Genomic DNA, 14,999 nt, shown 5'->3' with positions numbered 1-14,999 from the left:
TATATTGAAGGTTCTCCTTGTAAAGTGTCCCAAACAAGACCATAATTGCACTGTGACAAATCTCTCTGCTGAACCAAATATACACAAGCAGTTTTCCTTGCGCACACGGCCTCAGAAGCCTTTTTAGTAAGCAACACTCACTCGCCAATTTTAGTTTCTCAGTCGACCTCGAGGTTCCGAGCGGAGCGGGCTACTTTACCGCCATCTTTGAATTTTGCGCGCCAGTGCAGTGTTCTTCTTTCAAACTTTTAAAAAACAAGTGACAAGAAAAGTTTTAAAAAGTGAATTAAGTTCGTTTTCGTTAAATTTATTGGATTATTATTTTTCGGTTTTTTTTTCGAAAAGGTATTTTATAGTGTTTACGTTTAGATCTTGCCTGTGATTATTGCAAGTGTTGTTTTTTTTCCTCCTTTCGAATTGTTTTCTAAAGGATTTTATTATTCGGTAAGTTTTACTTGTTTATATCCTTATTAAATCTTGCGGAAATATTTTTTCTACGGTCTTAATTTCCTGATCGTAATTTTATTATTAAATTAATTTGTAACAAAGAAAAAATACTCCGCAATTAAAAATTGTACTTCTTGTTTAGTTCCGTGTTCCTGTTAAATACCAACACGTTGAATAATTTTACTTATAAATAGAAGTTAAGGAAATTTTGGATCCTTGAGGCTTTGAGTCATTATGGAACTTATCTTGTGCAATATTAAAAGAAATGTTACTCTGCAAAATACCTGTAGGTATACTTCAGGGTAATCTATGCAATAGACAATTTGCTATAATTTACGCTTACCAAGGAGGTTGTTTATCACTGCTATAGTTATGGAAAACACAAAGAGACGCAGCTGCCCACATCCTGGATTTATCACTAATTTTGATAAACCATACACATAAATGATTATCACTAATATCAGGTTTCTTGTCACGGTATGACTTCTTTTTATTTTCCCAATATTTCGGAACGGTTGCACGCTCCATGGTCACGGGACTGAGTCAACCCGTGACAACCCGTGGTAAGAAATCTGATATTAGTGATAATCATTTAGTGAACAACCACGAAAGTCTTAAAATCGATAACCATACACGTGCTTGAAAAGTTTTTTTTAACGCACACACTTGTAGCCACGCACTAGGGAAGCCACAAATTACACTCAACTCGCGAGAGCCCGAGACCGCGTGGCAGACCAAAATGGTAACCGTTCGACCATCGAGCAGTTGAAACATTTCAATTAATATTTTTTTAGACTAGGAAACGCAAGTCCCACCTGGTATCAAACCTGGAATTACGCGCTCGCAAGGCAGCGCTAAGACAACTGGGCTATCACAGCTAGCTATTAACCTATAGTTGCAAGTCAAACTCACTTGCTGCATTGTGAAAGCCTTGAAGCAATAATATCAGCGTGCGCGCAGATATTTCGGACTATTGTTTTTTGCGTAATATTGAACTCGTAATGCGCGTAATGATCTCCATTAAATGGTAATAGTAAGGTAGTGTCGTAAAATTCTTGCAAGTGGTATGGGTTAGAGATAAAAGCTACATATTCTTATGAATGAGTTCAGGGAAGTACTGCCATCTTACCTTTTTCTGCCGCCAAGCAGTTACCTAAGCATTATTGCGTTTCGGTCTTAAAAGGTAAGGGTGGTGATGAAATAACAGGCATATGGGACTTGTCAACTTATGTCTCAGGGTGACGGGCGTAGTGGCAGTGCCCTCAGATCTTTGCGCTTTAAAGGTCTGAGTGACACTGCAACTGCTATGGACGGGCGTGTCGCTTACCACCAGCCGCGCGTTCGTCCAATCACCTTATCATAAAAAAAAAGAACGTCAAAGCTCCAGTTAAAAATGTACTATTAAGAAATGTTTATTATAAAATCAAATATAGATGATATAAACGCATGGTTTCTTTCATTGACTTACAATTATATGGACGTCGGGTCCGCGCTAAAAAGTGTCCGAACTTATAGGGCGTTAAAGTCGTATACAGAGCGTCATTCACGCTTTAGTCTTCGTTTGTTCGACTGACAGCGAAGCAAGCAAAATTAGACAGTACTGCGATGACATTACAATTTAAATTCAACGTTTAACTTTTTCATATTCCTTTACATGTACACTACACTACAAGTTTACACTACCTTTAAATAGGTTGACTTGGGACATTTTTTTCGTGGTTTTTGTATTAGATCCGTCGTCCATTTATTTGTAAGTCAATGATCGAACACTAAGAAAAATTCCCTCGATCCGGCTGGAACCAGCGCCTTCCAGCAACTGACGACGACGAAGAAGACGCTCTGCCAATTAAACCAAGGTACGAATTTGTGGACCTTACGAATTTTTCTATGTGCTTGTGCACATCTTTGTTTTCGGTTTTTAACGAAATTTCATTTAAAAAAATTGAATATCATTGTAGTGAAACATCGTGACATGTAATCATCATATCAGCCGGAAGACTTCCACTGCTGAACATAAGCCTCCCCCAAAGATTTCCAGATCAGCCGCCGCCCTTACCAGTAGTTTACTCGGAGATTCCCGAAAGCTGCCCAACCGAGTCGGATTCGACGATTGACCTCTTTTTCGAAGTTGGTCCTGTTTAATTGGACGGTTTGTCTGAGGTAGACATACTCGTCAACAACTTCAAGAGTAGAGGTTCCCACTGTTATAGGACATGTAATGAATTTAATTAAAATTCACAGGTGTTAACAAAATCATTAAAAATCAGATTTGCAGTTATTAGCAATGCTTGATCCCTAGAGATTTTAGATGTGTGTAATTTAATAAATCACTAGACGATGCAAAAGAGCTCAATTGTAAACAGTTAAAAATAAAATTGCATTATTCTGTTACATATTGAATACTATTACAATATTAACGACTTCTTGTCAGTAAAAAAATGTAATTAAAACTATAACGATGTAACTGTTAATTTTCTATCTCTTGATTAACTTTTAGTTATTAGTTTAGTGGTTATTATTATAGTGTATGCTCGTAAATAGTCACTATATATAGTTCTTAGATTTCCGCAATTGTTAAGCACATATTGGAAATGAAACTAGCTTTTAACCGACTTCAAAAAAGGAGAAGATTCTCAATTGTACTATAAACGTTTTGCACGCGCGTGTCTGTTTTGTGTGTGTGTGTGTGTGTTTTTGTGTGAGTGTGTGTGTGTATATTACGCGATTACTCCGGCATTTGTGAACCGCCATATAAATTTGGAAGCTTCTCCTTTTTTTGAAGTCGGTTAAAAAGAACGTCTAATCACCCAACCCTACTAAAAAACCCCCATTTTAAACACGTAACCCGAAGCAGAAAGTAATCAAAAACGGACTGAAATGAGAGTCCTAATCCTTGAGTCGTCATTTCAAAATTTATGAGCGTCTTAGAAATTTGTACAGATGACAACACAGGATTGTTTTTTGATGGTGATAATGTAGGTTTACTTAGAGACGAAATCATATTTCTAAAACCATCACTTGACGGTCGCAATGCACATTATTTCGACGTAAATATATGTACTTGGTACTTGGTGCAACGGGCTGGTATCCGTAACTCGACGACAAAGCCTATTTTGTAAATATATGTAATAGAGGAAAGATAGAAAGGGTAATATTACCATAAAATATGATACCTATCTAGTTTACTACAGCATATTTATTATTGCTAGATAAAGTTTTCTTCGGCAAGACAATTCCAGGATTGATTTATCGTCTTGCTTCTATTCCATTGCATCGACTCTTCTTTGGAAGTTTTCTTCTTCCACACATTTCATGTCTTTCTCTGCTCCAGTTCTGACTCTTCTATGATTTACATTAATGAGTTACGAGCAGCAAAGTTCCTTGTGCAAGAGTGAAGAAAAGAAAAGTAGTGCTGCCACCATACCTATTTCTGCCGCATAGCAGTAATATGAACGTTACCGCGTTCCGGTTTTGAAAGATAAGAACGCTGGTGAAACTACACATGACAATTGTCAACTTTATGTCCCAGGGTGATTAACGCAGTGGCAGTGCCCCGCAGATCATTGCGAATAAAGCTCCGAGTGGCTCTACAACTGTGACTTTTCGTTCTGTCACTTGATGACATTAAAAACAGGCTTTATCTGTCACTACAGCAATATGCCATTCTGATCAGCGATCACAACACTACTGCAATCTGGATATAAATATTTGTATTTTTTTATTATATGGTACAACAAACAAATAATACTTAGAACTAATACATATGTAACATTATAAATCTGATTAGGACAATATATAATATAAAAGGAATGACGCATAAACTAGTGCACAGTGTCGTTTTGAAGCACTTAAAACTACAGAGAAAATGTCACGGTGCGAGCATATGGTATTATATAATCGACACCATATTATTGAACCATTTGCTCTAAAAATTGTCAAATACTTTACGCGGCAGATTGTCTTCGTAAATCGAATGATAAATATCGATGCTTGAAAGGCAAAATGGGATAAGCGACACTTTCGGTCTAATTGAGTTATATATACAGTTGGAATCGGTATATATAACTTAATATGTCCCAAAAGTGTCGCTTATCCCATTTTACCTTTTAAATTTTCCATTTTACCTATTCATAACCTTTACCATACGTTTGGAATCAAACTAGCAACGACTAAACTTTAATGATACAAAAAAAAAGATACTTTGCTAGTCCAGAGACGAAGCCCTAAGGCACAGTTGGCGAAGAAATCTTCCATGTTTAATCCACTTAATCTTATTAAGGTTATTATGTAAATTATTCCTTCAATTACACAAAAATTTTAAACTAATTCTGAAACAATAACATTCCGTTTACTGTCTCATTCCTTTGCGGAGATCTGTACCATAATTATACCACATTAAGGTTCGTTTATTTAGCCCATTTTCGGCGCGAGTTATTGCACGTTTTTGACTCGCATTCTTAGCCCGAAGCGAGTATTGATTTCTGGACGTCTTTTATTTTTGTTTTCTGTCATAAGTCGCATTTCTTTTAGTATAAGATCACAAACTGAGATGTAAAATTGTTTTTGTTATTGATTGTTATTGTTAGTCAGAATGCGATCGCGTTGCTACATAGGTCATACATTATTATTATGTAAGTTGGAGTTGTATTGATTGGTCGTCTTGCCGAATAAAACTTTGTGTAGCAATAAAAAATATGCTACAGTAAACTGGACATATAAAATATGAATTTTCAGAGCATATGATCGTAACATTATAATCATTATGTGTTACAAGTACACATCATGCAATCTATAACTCTGTATATTTATTAACATACTTAAGACATAAACTTTGCAAGATTTTTATCTTTTTTTTAATCTAAAATATAATTTCTAGAACGTGGTAGGAAATAAGAACGGCCAATCACTTTGCCTTATTATCACGTGTATTGCACTTGGGAATTCCATTGGCAATCACGTGGCTCATAAATCACGTGAAATTGAAATCTACCAATAATAAATAAGGCTTGAATAACAGTAACTTCAGTTATTAATTTAAATGAATTAAATGGTATGCACGGTGTTTCTTATTAAGTATGAATGGATCCATTACCCGTCTGTAGAGGTTAGACCATAGTTCACCACCGTGTCCTATTAATATTCCTAAATTTCGAAATTCAATCTTTCTCTCATGTGAAGTTTTCAACACTTTGTTTTTCTTGACTGTTAATAGCAAGTCATAAACAATTTAGTATGTTTGATAGTTTTAACCATTTCATAAAACTTCTATCTAAATAAAAAAGCACACTAATAAAGTAGATGACTTGATGATATGAAAAAAAGAATGGCGGGTTTTTGTAGTTACAATTTTTACACAAACGAATTAATTTTTTGGTTTATTTAACATTGTACGTTTGAGTTTCTTAATTATTTGTTACATTTTTAAGCTGATGGCTTTAAAAATATATAAAAAGTACATGACGTCATGGTTTTTGTTTTTTGTCATGACGTCATCGGTCGGTAGCTTCCTACGTTCCGCCGACGCGTCGTCGCATTCGCGTTTTTTTGCTTGTCCACAAAAAACGTGAAAAAATTAGTCGATGTTTTGAATACTTTTCACGGTGGAAGAATTTTGTCGGTGAGAATTTTGTTTTTCATGTCGTGCGAAATGTTCTTTTGTAATTAAGATTTCTAAGGCCGCAACACTTGAAAGGAGACCCGATTTAGCAGTGACGCCTTCGGAATTCTAATGAAACTGCCTCGCTTCTGCAATGCCTCAAGCATGTTCGCTGCTGTATTTCTATGCTATCATCAGAACTGCCTCGTTCTGGGCTCGCCTGCCAGATAGCAAGAACTCATTATTGAGTGCTCATTTTGTTTTGAAAGAGGGTACCTCAGTATTGGTCCCATTTAAATTTGAAGAAAATATTTCATCTCTAAAGGTGGCAAACTAGGGGATGAATCCGGTTTCGCTCACTCTCTGGTAACTGGGGCACTGTCATTGTCACCCTAAGACGTAAGTTGACAGATCCCACATTACTTTTTTTTATAATATCAAGTGACGGGACGACAACTAGTCGTGCGCCTGATCGTAACATGACAGTTGCAGTGCCACTTAGAGCTTTAAGTCGCGAATATCTGCGCCCGTCACTCTGAGACTTAAGTTCACAAGTCCCATGTGCCTGTAATTTCCATTTCACCAGCACCCTTACCCTTTAAAACCGGAACACAGTAATGCTGACATTACTGCATGACAGCAGAAATAAGGTGACAGTACTTCCCTGGACGAACTCTTTCTAAAGAAGCTTTAATGTATGTTCATAGCGCTTTACCCAAGAGCAAACTGTGAAGATATCATGTGCCAGCATGGAATGAACAAAAACAAGACCGGTTCTTTTAGTGGACATTACGTAATTTGGACGTGGCGATGGCAGCTAAATAAAAAAGTAATCGTGACTGGCAAGATGCGACGGCTTTATAGCAGGTTGCTTATGGGAATTAATTGCACTATACTTTTTGTTGTTACATATTTACGTTGTGTGGCTGGGCCTAGTTATCTAAGGAGAAGGTTTTGGTTAACCTACAGTGGTTTAAATTTTCTCGATTTTCACACATTATTTGATTTTAAATTCGAGACTTAATCGTGTTTTATTTACATCGACGTTTCGGACGTATTGTAACGTCCATGTTTTTTGTAATGTCAAGTGACGGGACGAACAAGTCGTGCAGCTGACGGTAAGCTACAGGCCTGTGCATAACAGTTGCAGTGCCGTTTAGAGCTTTAAATCGCAAATATCTGAGGGGCACTACCACTGCGCCCGTCACCTTGAGACATAAGTAGACAAGTCCCATGTGCCTGTAATTTCACTAGCACCCTTCCCTTCAAAACCGGAACGCAGTAATACATTACTGCTTGGCGTCAAAAATAGCATAAGGTCTCGAAGGGACTGACCCTTTACTGAAGGAATTATCCCTTCTAAACCATGGACGTTTGCAGTACATCCCAAACGTCAAGGTAAATAAAATTATACAGGATTTAGTGCCGAATTTAAAATCAAATAAGGTTTATAATGTCAACTATTGTACGGTCTGTCTGTACAAATTTAGCCAGGTGGAGTTGTTTGCTCACGTCAGAGCTTTAGTCAGGACAGCCTTTCCTTTTAGCGTTGTCCTTTGACCAAAAGTCGGTGATGTGTTTTGTCCAAAAGAAAGTCGGTCTAATTTTGTCAGTCTACCTTTGTGGCCGACAGACTGCTGGCCATCCATGGAGGCTGGACGTGACAACTATGTTGTCATCGCATTTGTGACAGAATTCTACGTCTATGTACGTATCCAGTCAAAGTCAAAGTCAAAGTCAAAGATTATTTATTCCCTAGGTAAAATACTAGTTGGAGTAACCAAGTCTCACAGGACATTGGCGAAATCGCCATTTTTTTTGTATAATTTTTATAATAATGTTAAACTACCGTACATAGTTATTTTTACTTGACATTGGCAAAATCATTGATTATTTCGATGGAGCCATAACATTTAAAAGAAGAAGAAGAAGAAGGTAAAATAAATTTACACTTGAAAACGTCACATTTAAGCTACTGCTCGTTCACTACGCTGACCTCCCTGAGAAGAACGAGCAAGAAACTCTAGGGATTGCTCTTTTCAAATAAACTTAAATGCTATGGAATAAAGTAAGTAAGTCATTTTAACATTTTAACTGTAATGATTTAAAACTGAAGTACCTAGACATATTTGCTTGTCTTCTTTACCTGTTACCTAACCGACAGACACACGGTGTCTCCAACGAGTAGCTGCGTTTTCAACCACAATTTTTAAAAATGTTTAAACGTACTTACCGCAATATGAATTAGTAGCAGTAAGAACTCCTTGTGAAAGAATTCGTCCAGGGAAGTACTGCCACCTTACCTATTTCTGCCGCTAAGTAGTAATGTAAGCATTACTGTGTTTCGGTTTTGAATTGTAAGGGTGCTTGTGAAATCACAGGGACATGGCACTTTTCAACTTAATATATGTATGTCTCGGAGTGACGGGTGCAGTAGCAATTCCCCTCAGATCTTTGTGATCTGAATGGCATTTTGAGCTATTCAATCATCATTAGTCTACCGTAGTTCACTGCTGGATATAAACCTCTCCCAATTTGCGCAGTTTCGCCTAGTCCTCGGCTTGTCACATCCACCTGGCCAGAGGGCGTCCTTCACTGCATTTGCTGAACAGTGGTCTTCAATCGAGAACTTGTTTCTCAACAACTCCGAACTCTAGACTTAGGTGTTGTTGAGAAACAAGTCGATAACAGCTCACCTGTGACGGTGTGATCTCCTTACACCGTCGTCTCACCTCTTTGTATCGCCTCTCTCCGCTTGTATCCTATCATTTTTTACATGTATTTAAATTTTAAATTTGAATTGTTCCATTTCCATTTGGGTAGAGTAGGATCTCTACATATACATATAGAGATCCTACTCTACCCAAAGCTCCAAAAATAAATAAATAAATAGGTCCTTGAGTCATGCAATCGGAAGAAGCAAAGCTTCAGTTTCATCATAATTCAATTCTTGCAGCCAGTTTGCCAACTTCTTTTTACATTCGAACTTATTTAGTTGAAAGATGTTTAGTTCACGGTGGAGTTCATTGTACAGAAAACATCCCAGGAAACAGAAAAATCTATGAGTGAAGGCAGTCCTGAGACGGTCAGAAGTAGCCACTATGCAATGTCGTCTATTTGTATATATATTTATTCTTTATATTGAGCAATCAGCTTAAAAATAATTAAGAAACTCAAAACGTACTATATAAACTAAAAATCTAATTTAAATCAAATCAAAAGTAACTACAACAGCCCACCATACAATGGTTTTATAGTGCATAAAGGTTTATTCGTGCACCACAATTAAATGCAAAGTAAGTAATACCATAGACATTTTTTTATTTTTTATTAAGGCTTTGGCAAAGCCATCAGCCTAAACATGAAGTTTAAATATGTTTCTGTAAATATGGCCGCCACAAAGAGGATAGGCAATTTGAGGCGGCGTGCTTGGATTGACTCGGGATTCCTTAAAACGGGCCGATACGGGGATTTTAGTTCGAGATTCGTATAATTTCGCGTTTTAATCTTCGATTAAGGCACAATAGCACTATCCTATTCCAATTCCTTTAAACTAGATTTCACAAAATAATTCAAAGTCAAAATAAAAACGACAGTTTTCCCTCCAAAAGGTCCAGAGCGAATCTACCATAGACATACATTTTTTAATTTTTTTTTATTTATTAAGGACGCTGATGCCAGTGAGCAGTTCGCTGTATGACAGTTTTTCTTTAGTCCGTTTTTTAATAGTAGCTCTTCGTTAACATATATATTTAAAAGTTTAGAGCAGCGGATGGATTTCTATACCTACTTATAGTACTTAACTACTTTTTAAAAGCAATGTAAACGTTTTCGAACAATTTTGAGAAAATGATATTTATTAATAAAGACGTGCGTTTGAAATAGATTTTTAATACGACCCAAGAATCTATACCTCATCACACTTATTGAATTTTTACAGTGAATCATGTTTTATAAGCAGTTACAAGTCACTAGCTCAAATGTGGCCATTATGCAAGATTAACAAATTTAAAGCGAAGTCGGAAGAAGGCCAAAAGTAACTCATCGTTCATGTAACATTTGTATGTAAGGACTGTAAAGTTATGTTTGTGGAATTGTACCATAAATTATAATTTAGTTTTTTTTTCACGATTACTCTTGAATGGACGTTACGGTAGAGAGAGGCAATTATAATGTTACAAAGTTATCAATGCAGTTGTTTTAACATATTTTGTAAAGAAGATATTCGACGATTCTTTTAGACATAAAATTTGGCTTATATTGTATAGTACTTAATGGAATTTACTTTGCGATGTTTGAACAACATCGGGAGCGTAACAGTGATCATATCTAAATGCATTCCTATATTTTTTTGTCACTTAAATTGTATTCCAATTTTCAAAAAAAGTATATCAATATATACATTACAAGTACTTTAATTGAAAAGCCATATTACAAAATTGAAGACAACGTGTTATTCAAAGATGTATGGAAAGACGACATGACTCCAGATTTCACACATGCATGATTCAAAGTGTATTCCACAGCATTTAAATTTATTTGAAAAGAGCTACCCTTAGAGTTTCTTGCTCATTCTTCTCAGGTGAAGTCGGCGCAGTGAAAGAGGAGTAGCTTAAAAAATGACGTTATCAAGTGTAAATTTATTTTTCATCACGCTTGCATGTGAATAGTATGATTGCAAGCAAGCTGACTTGACTATAACGTTCTAACTAAATCCCTCGAGCCTGTTTTTTCTCATTTTGGGCTTTTACTCAAGTTAGACTGCACGCAATCTTTACGTGCAAGCTTGATGGAAAACATTGTATGTTCCACAGGCCGTACGGGAGTTAGGAAACTCGATTCCTAAAGCCCTGATTGCTTTTGAGTTAAAAAAAATTATAAAATTAAAACATGAAAGATTTTTGTACAGATACCGATTAGTACGGGAAATATATTTTTTTTTACTAAATAATCTCAGTACAAAGTACTAAAAGTCTAAAACCGACCTCAAAAGTTTTAATGAAATCAGTTACCGGAAAGTGCGCGAAACCGGAATCACTACTGAAGTACCCTCTTTCCAACAAAAAAATAATCATCAAAATCAGTACACAAATACCGGAGTTACCGCGTAAGTTAACATAGAAAAAAAAACATACAGTCCAATTGAGAACCTGCTCCTTTTTGAAGTCGGTTAAACAGGAACACGCTTAGATGAGGTAAGCTGACGGACGAGTGGCAGTGCTCCTGAGATCTTTTCGATTTAAGTGGCACTGCAAATGTTATTGATAGGCGTGTTGCCTACCAACACGCGCACGAGTTGCTCGTCACATCGCTTGTATTATTGGTAAAAAAAGAAAAAGTAACCCACAATCACATATATAACTTTCCCAATAACTACATGTTGTCTTTAACAAAGATTTAATTGCCTATCTGTTGTTCTTGTAATTGGACGTAGTTAGTTGTTTTGTCGTCACTCCAGATCTGTCTCGGAGAAAGTAAACAACCTCGATGTTGTAAACCTTGAATTCGGAGTTGCGTATTGATATTTTAATCTACATCATGTTTATTAAATCCTTACTTACTCATAAGAAGCTGTAAAAATAGTCTTATTAAAATGTAATTAGGTTGCTTATTAGTGAAAAGGACGCTGAGGTTACAAAATTTTATTCGCCGTTGTTGTGTTCTGAAGGGTTTCAAAGGGTAGATAGAGGGAAAAGGTCGACGTAAGAATGAATAACAAAATTAACATATTTTTCAGCACACAACCAAAGAAATATTCAATATCATGATCATATCAGCCGGAAGACGTCCACTGCTGAACATAGGCCTTCCACAAAGATTTTCAGACGCGACGTGCGTAGATCGGCCGGATCTACCGCTCATTCGTAAGGCTACGAATGAGCGGTAGAGTTTAACCATTGTGACGATTTCAAGTGTAATAATGCTTACCTATGAAATAAAGATTATTTTGAATTTGAATTTGAATTTGAATTGAATTCGGTTACCCGCGGCCCTTACCAGGTCAACCGTTCCACTGAACGCCTTCCTGTTCGTGGTCTCTATTCGAGATCTTTTCGGCTGTTAGTTCTACGAGATATGTGCCCTGCCCACGGCCATTTCAAGTTGCTAATAAGTTCTCCTCATTTCTGATTCGATCACGTAGAGAAATGCCGAGTATTGCCCGCTCCATCTCATAAGAAATATTATCAGAAATTGTTTTTTTTTGCCTGAAGATTTATTCCCTGAACGTTACAGCTTGGGCCTTTAGAAAGCGAGAGTGAATAGGCATTATTTAAGTTTGCTTAATTCATCGTCAACCTCATCATCATTTTCCATCAAGCGAGAGGTCAAATGCGGCCTTACTTTTTTTGTATTATATTACGCGAAAACTCCGGCCTTGTGAACCGATTTTCAAATCAAATGAAATCTAAAATCATTTATTCTCAGACAACTACAGTCCATATTTTACAGTTATAATATTAGCTTAGATAATTCAATAGGTTTACACACATTAAAATAAACAAAAGGCAACTTAAAAACATAGAATAATTAAACAAATTAAATTAAATATCAAATAAATCAATCATCGACATGGTTTTAAATGCAGTTTCATGCAATGTAGCATGATCGGGCAATCCACTCTACCAGCCACAACGCGCAGAATCTCATTCGTGCCGCAACGGATACGACTTATTAATGAGGCAGCTCTCTTTCTAAGGATAGCATGGAAACCATCCGTGTGGGCATCCGCGATTTTGATGATTCATTTTTTGTTGGAAAGAGGGTACCTCGGTATTGGTCCCATTCAAATTTGAATAAAGTATTCCACCTCTAAAGGTGTCTAACTATGGGATGAATCCGGTTTCTCGCATTTTTTAAATATAATTATGAAACTTACACGCTCTTAGACATGATTTTATAAATCCATCTCAATTGTAGGGTTAGTATTACTTAATAGTAATGTAAATACAGGCGTGGTGAAATTACAGACATACTTACAGACATACAACTCAGGGTGACGGGCGCAGTGGCAGTAAATAAATAATAAAAATAAAATATTTATTTCTTAAAAACATGGTTTCTTAAACAATAGTGGCCGGAGTCTCCTTTTAAGCATAGCCTGTGTCAGGAGGCACCGCTCTTCATTCGCTACACGTATTAAATTACATAAGCCAACTAATCATTCAAAACACATTTCTCATTACATTGTTCAAGATTACAAAAACATTAATATGATTGAAGTTATTAAAATTAGGCAGTGCCTCTCAGATCTTTGCGACTTAAAGCTCTGAGTGGCACTGCAACTGTTATGGACAGGCGTGTCGCTTACTATCAGGCGCACGACTCATTCGTCCCGTCACTTAATATGAAAAAAAAATGCTTAGAACATTTAGTCTAGCAAAACAGTTTTTCCCGCTTTTCCTCCGATGACTCGCCTGTATTATCAAATATCACTTGAGTAGTCGTTATTTCTATGAGCAATCGTTGATAGCGTGAGCATCAACAATTACTCATTGATTAAAGAAAGATTTCAAAGTTTCCGCTTATTAATAAATGTCACTTAACCTTATATCGTATTTAAGGCCTAATCAATAAAGTATTGAAGACTTGGTCACTTGAGATAGTATCAGAAAAGATCGCGATGACTATAAATTTATTAAACAGGGTTTGACTTTGTGTAGTGAAGCCTATGTAAGCTCTCAGCTGATATTATTAGATGTTTGTTTTTATTTACTACTATGGATATTGTTTCGCTAAAAAACTACAATAAGTAGAAATATGATAATAAAAGATGGCGCTGTATTTAAAGAACACCATTATTGAGTTAAGGCATGCATAGTGTCGTCTGGCGTCCATACTACCAGATTAGATTGTAATTTTTCGTCAATAATTTAATTTTCTGATATTTTTCCGTAATTTTTCTTCAATAATTTAATTTTCTTTCACACATTTTTTCGCGGTAAATCGTTATACCTTTACGATGGCCATTTTGAAACTCTTGGGACTATTATACTTGTGTTTTAAAATTCTTTCCGGAAAGAAAAGGCAAAGGTTTAAGGTGTATGGTGTATACAGCCAAGTCTTGGTGAATTTTTCTTTTGCTTAGATAGGGTTATTATTATGCGATTTTTAATACATAGTCAAGTTTTGGTCCGTTATATTCTGAAGTCATTAGCCCACGTCTTCAGTGGCATCGTCGCTTATCATTGCGGCCAAGCGTGCATCTATTTTACATTTAAATAATCTCAGTATAGAGTACTAAAAAAACCAACCCCAAAAGTGCGTGGAATTACATCTATTTGCCAAGTTTTATTGTTATCGATTACCTTAAAGTGCGCGAAACCGGATTCATCCCCTAGTTTGCCACTTTTAGAGGTAGAATATTTTCTTGAAATTTAAGTGGGACCACTACTGAGGTACCCTCTTTCCAAGAAAAGCAGAATCATAAAAATCGATTTACAAATAACTTATCGTGTAACATATTTACAAAAAAAAACATACAGTCGAATTGAGGACCTCCTCCTTTTTGAAGTCCGTTAAAAAGCGTTTTTAAGAGCCATAAACAAAAAGAAAACTGAGTAAAAATATCTGCTCTTCAATAATCTTACAAGGATTGTACCCGCTTCGATGTTACAAAAGCCAAACTCAGCCTAATCTGTATAAATCATGCCGTTTCGTCGTCAAAAGTCTCAAACTCGTTTTTCGACTTTTGAATTGCAAAAAAGAAATGCGAAATGAATGCAAATCGCAAAACTGCATTTAGATTTGATTGCACCAACGGCCAAATCGGGAGATGACATCACGAGTTCGTATTGGTGATTTCAACTGCGATAGTGTCGATTGAATTTTACGATAAAATTATCGATAAAATAAATTAAATCGATGTTTAACATTTTGTTTAATTTCACTGAAGAAATTGAAAAGGTTCTAGTCTCCTTGGATAGGCTTCGAGGGGCTTCGTCGATGCTTCGATCTG

General features: G+C 36.2%; 1 protein-coding gene across 1 annotated transcript in view; it reads left to right on the top strand.

The window, feature by feature from the left end:
- The first annotated feature begins 194 nt into the window (after nucleotides 1–194).
- The window catches only part of LOC113229003 (zinc finger CCCH domain-containing protein 13), a 128,174-nt gene continuing 113,369 nt past the window's right edge, over nucleotides 195–14,999 (top strand). The window contains exon 1 of the mRNA XM_026462473.1: nucleotides 195–444. The gene's annotated coding sequence lies outside the window, so the exon portion shown is untranslated. The remainder of the gene's footprint in view (nucleotides 445–14,999) is intronic.

The sequence above is a fragment of the Hyposmocoma kahamanoa genome, unplaced genomic scaffold (assembly GCF_003589595.1).
Source record: "Hyposmocoma kahamanoa isolate Upper Pololo Valley unplaced genomic scaffold, ASM358959v1 270, whole genome shotgun sequence".
Classification (NCBI taxonomy): domain Eukaryota; kingdom Metazoa; phylum Arthropoda; class Insecta; order Lepidoptera; family Cosmopterigidae; genus Hyposmocoma; species Hyposmocoma kahamanoa.
Note: the sequence above shows the minus strand (reverse complement) of the source record. Positions and strands in the feature narration are given on the sequence as shown.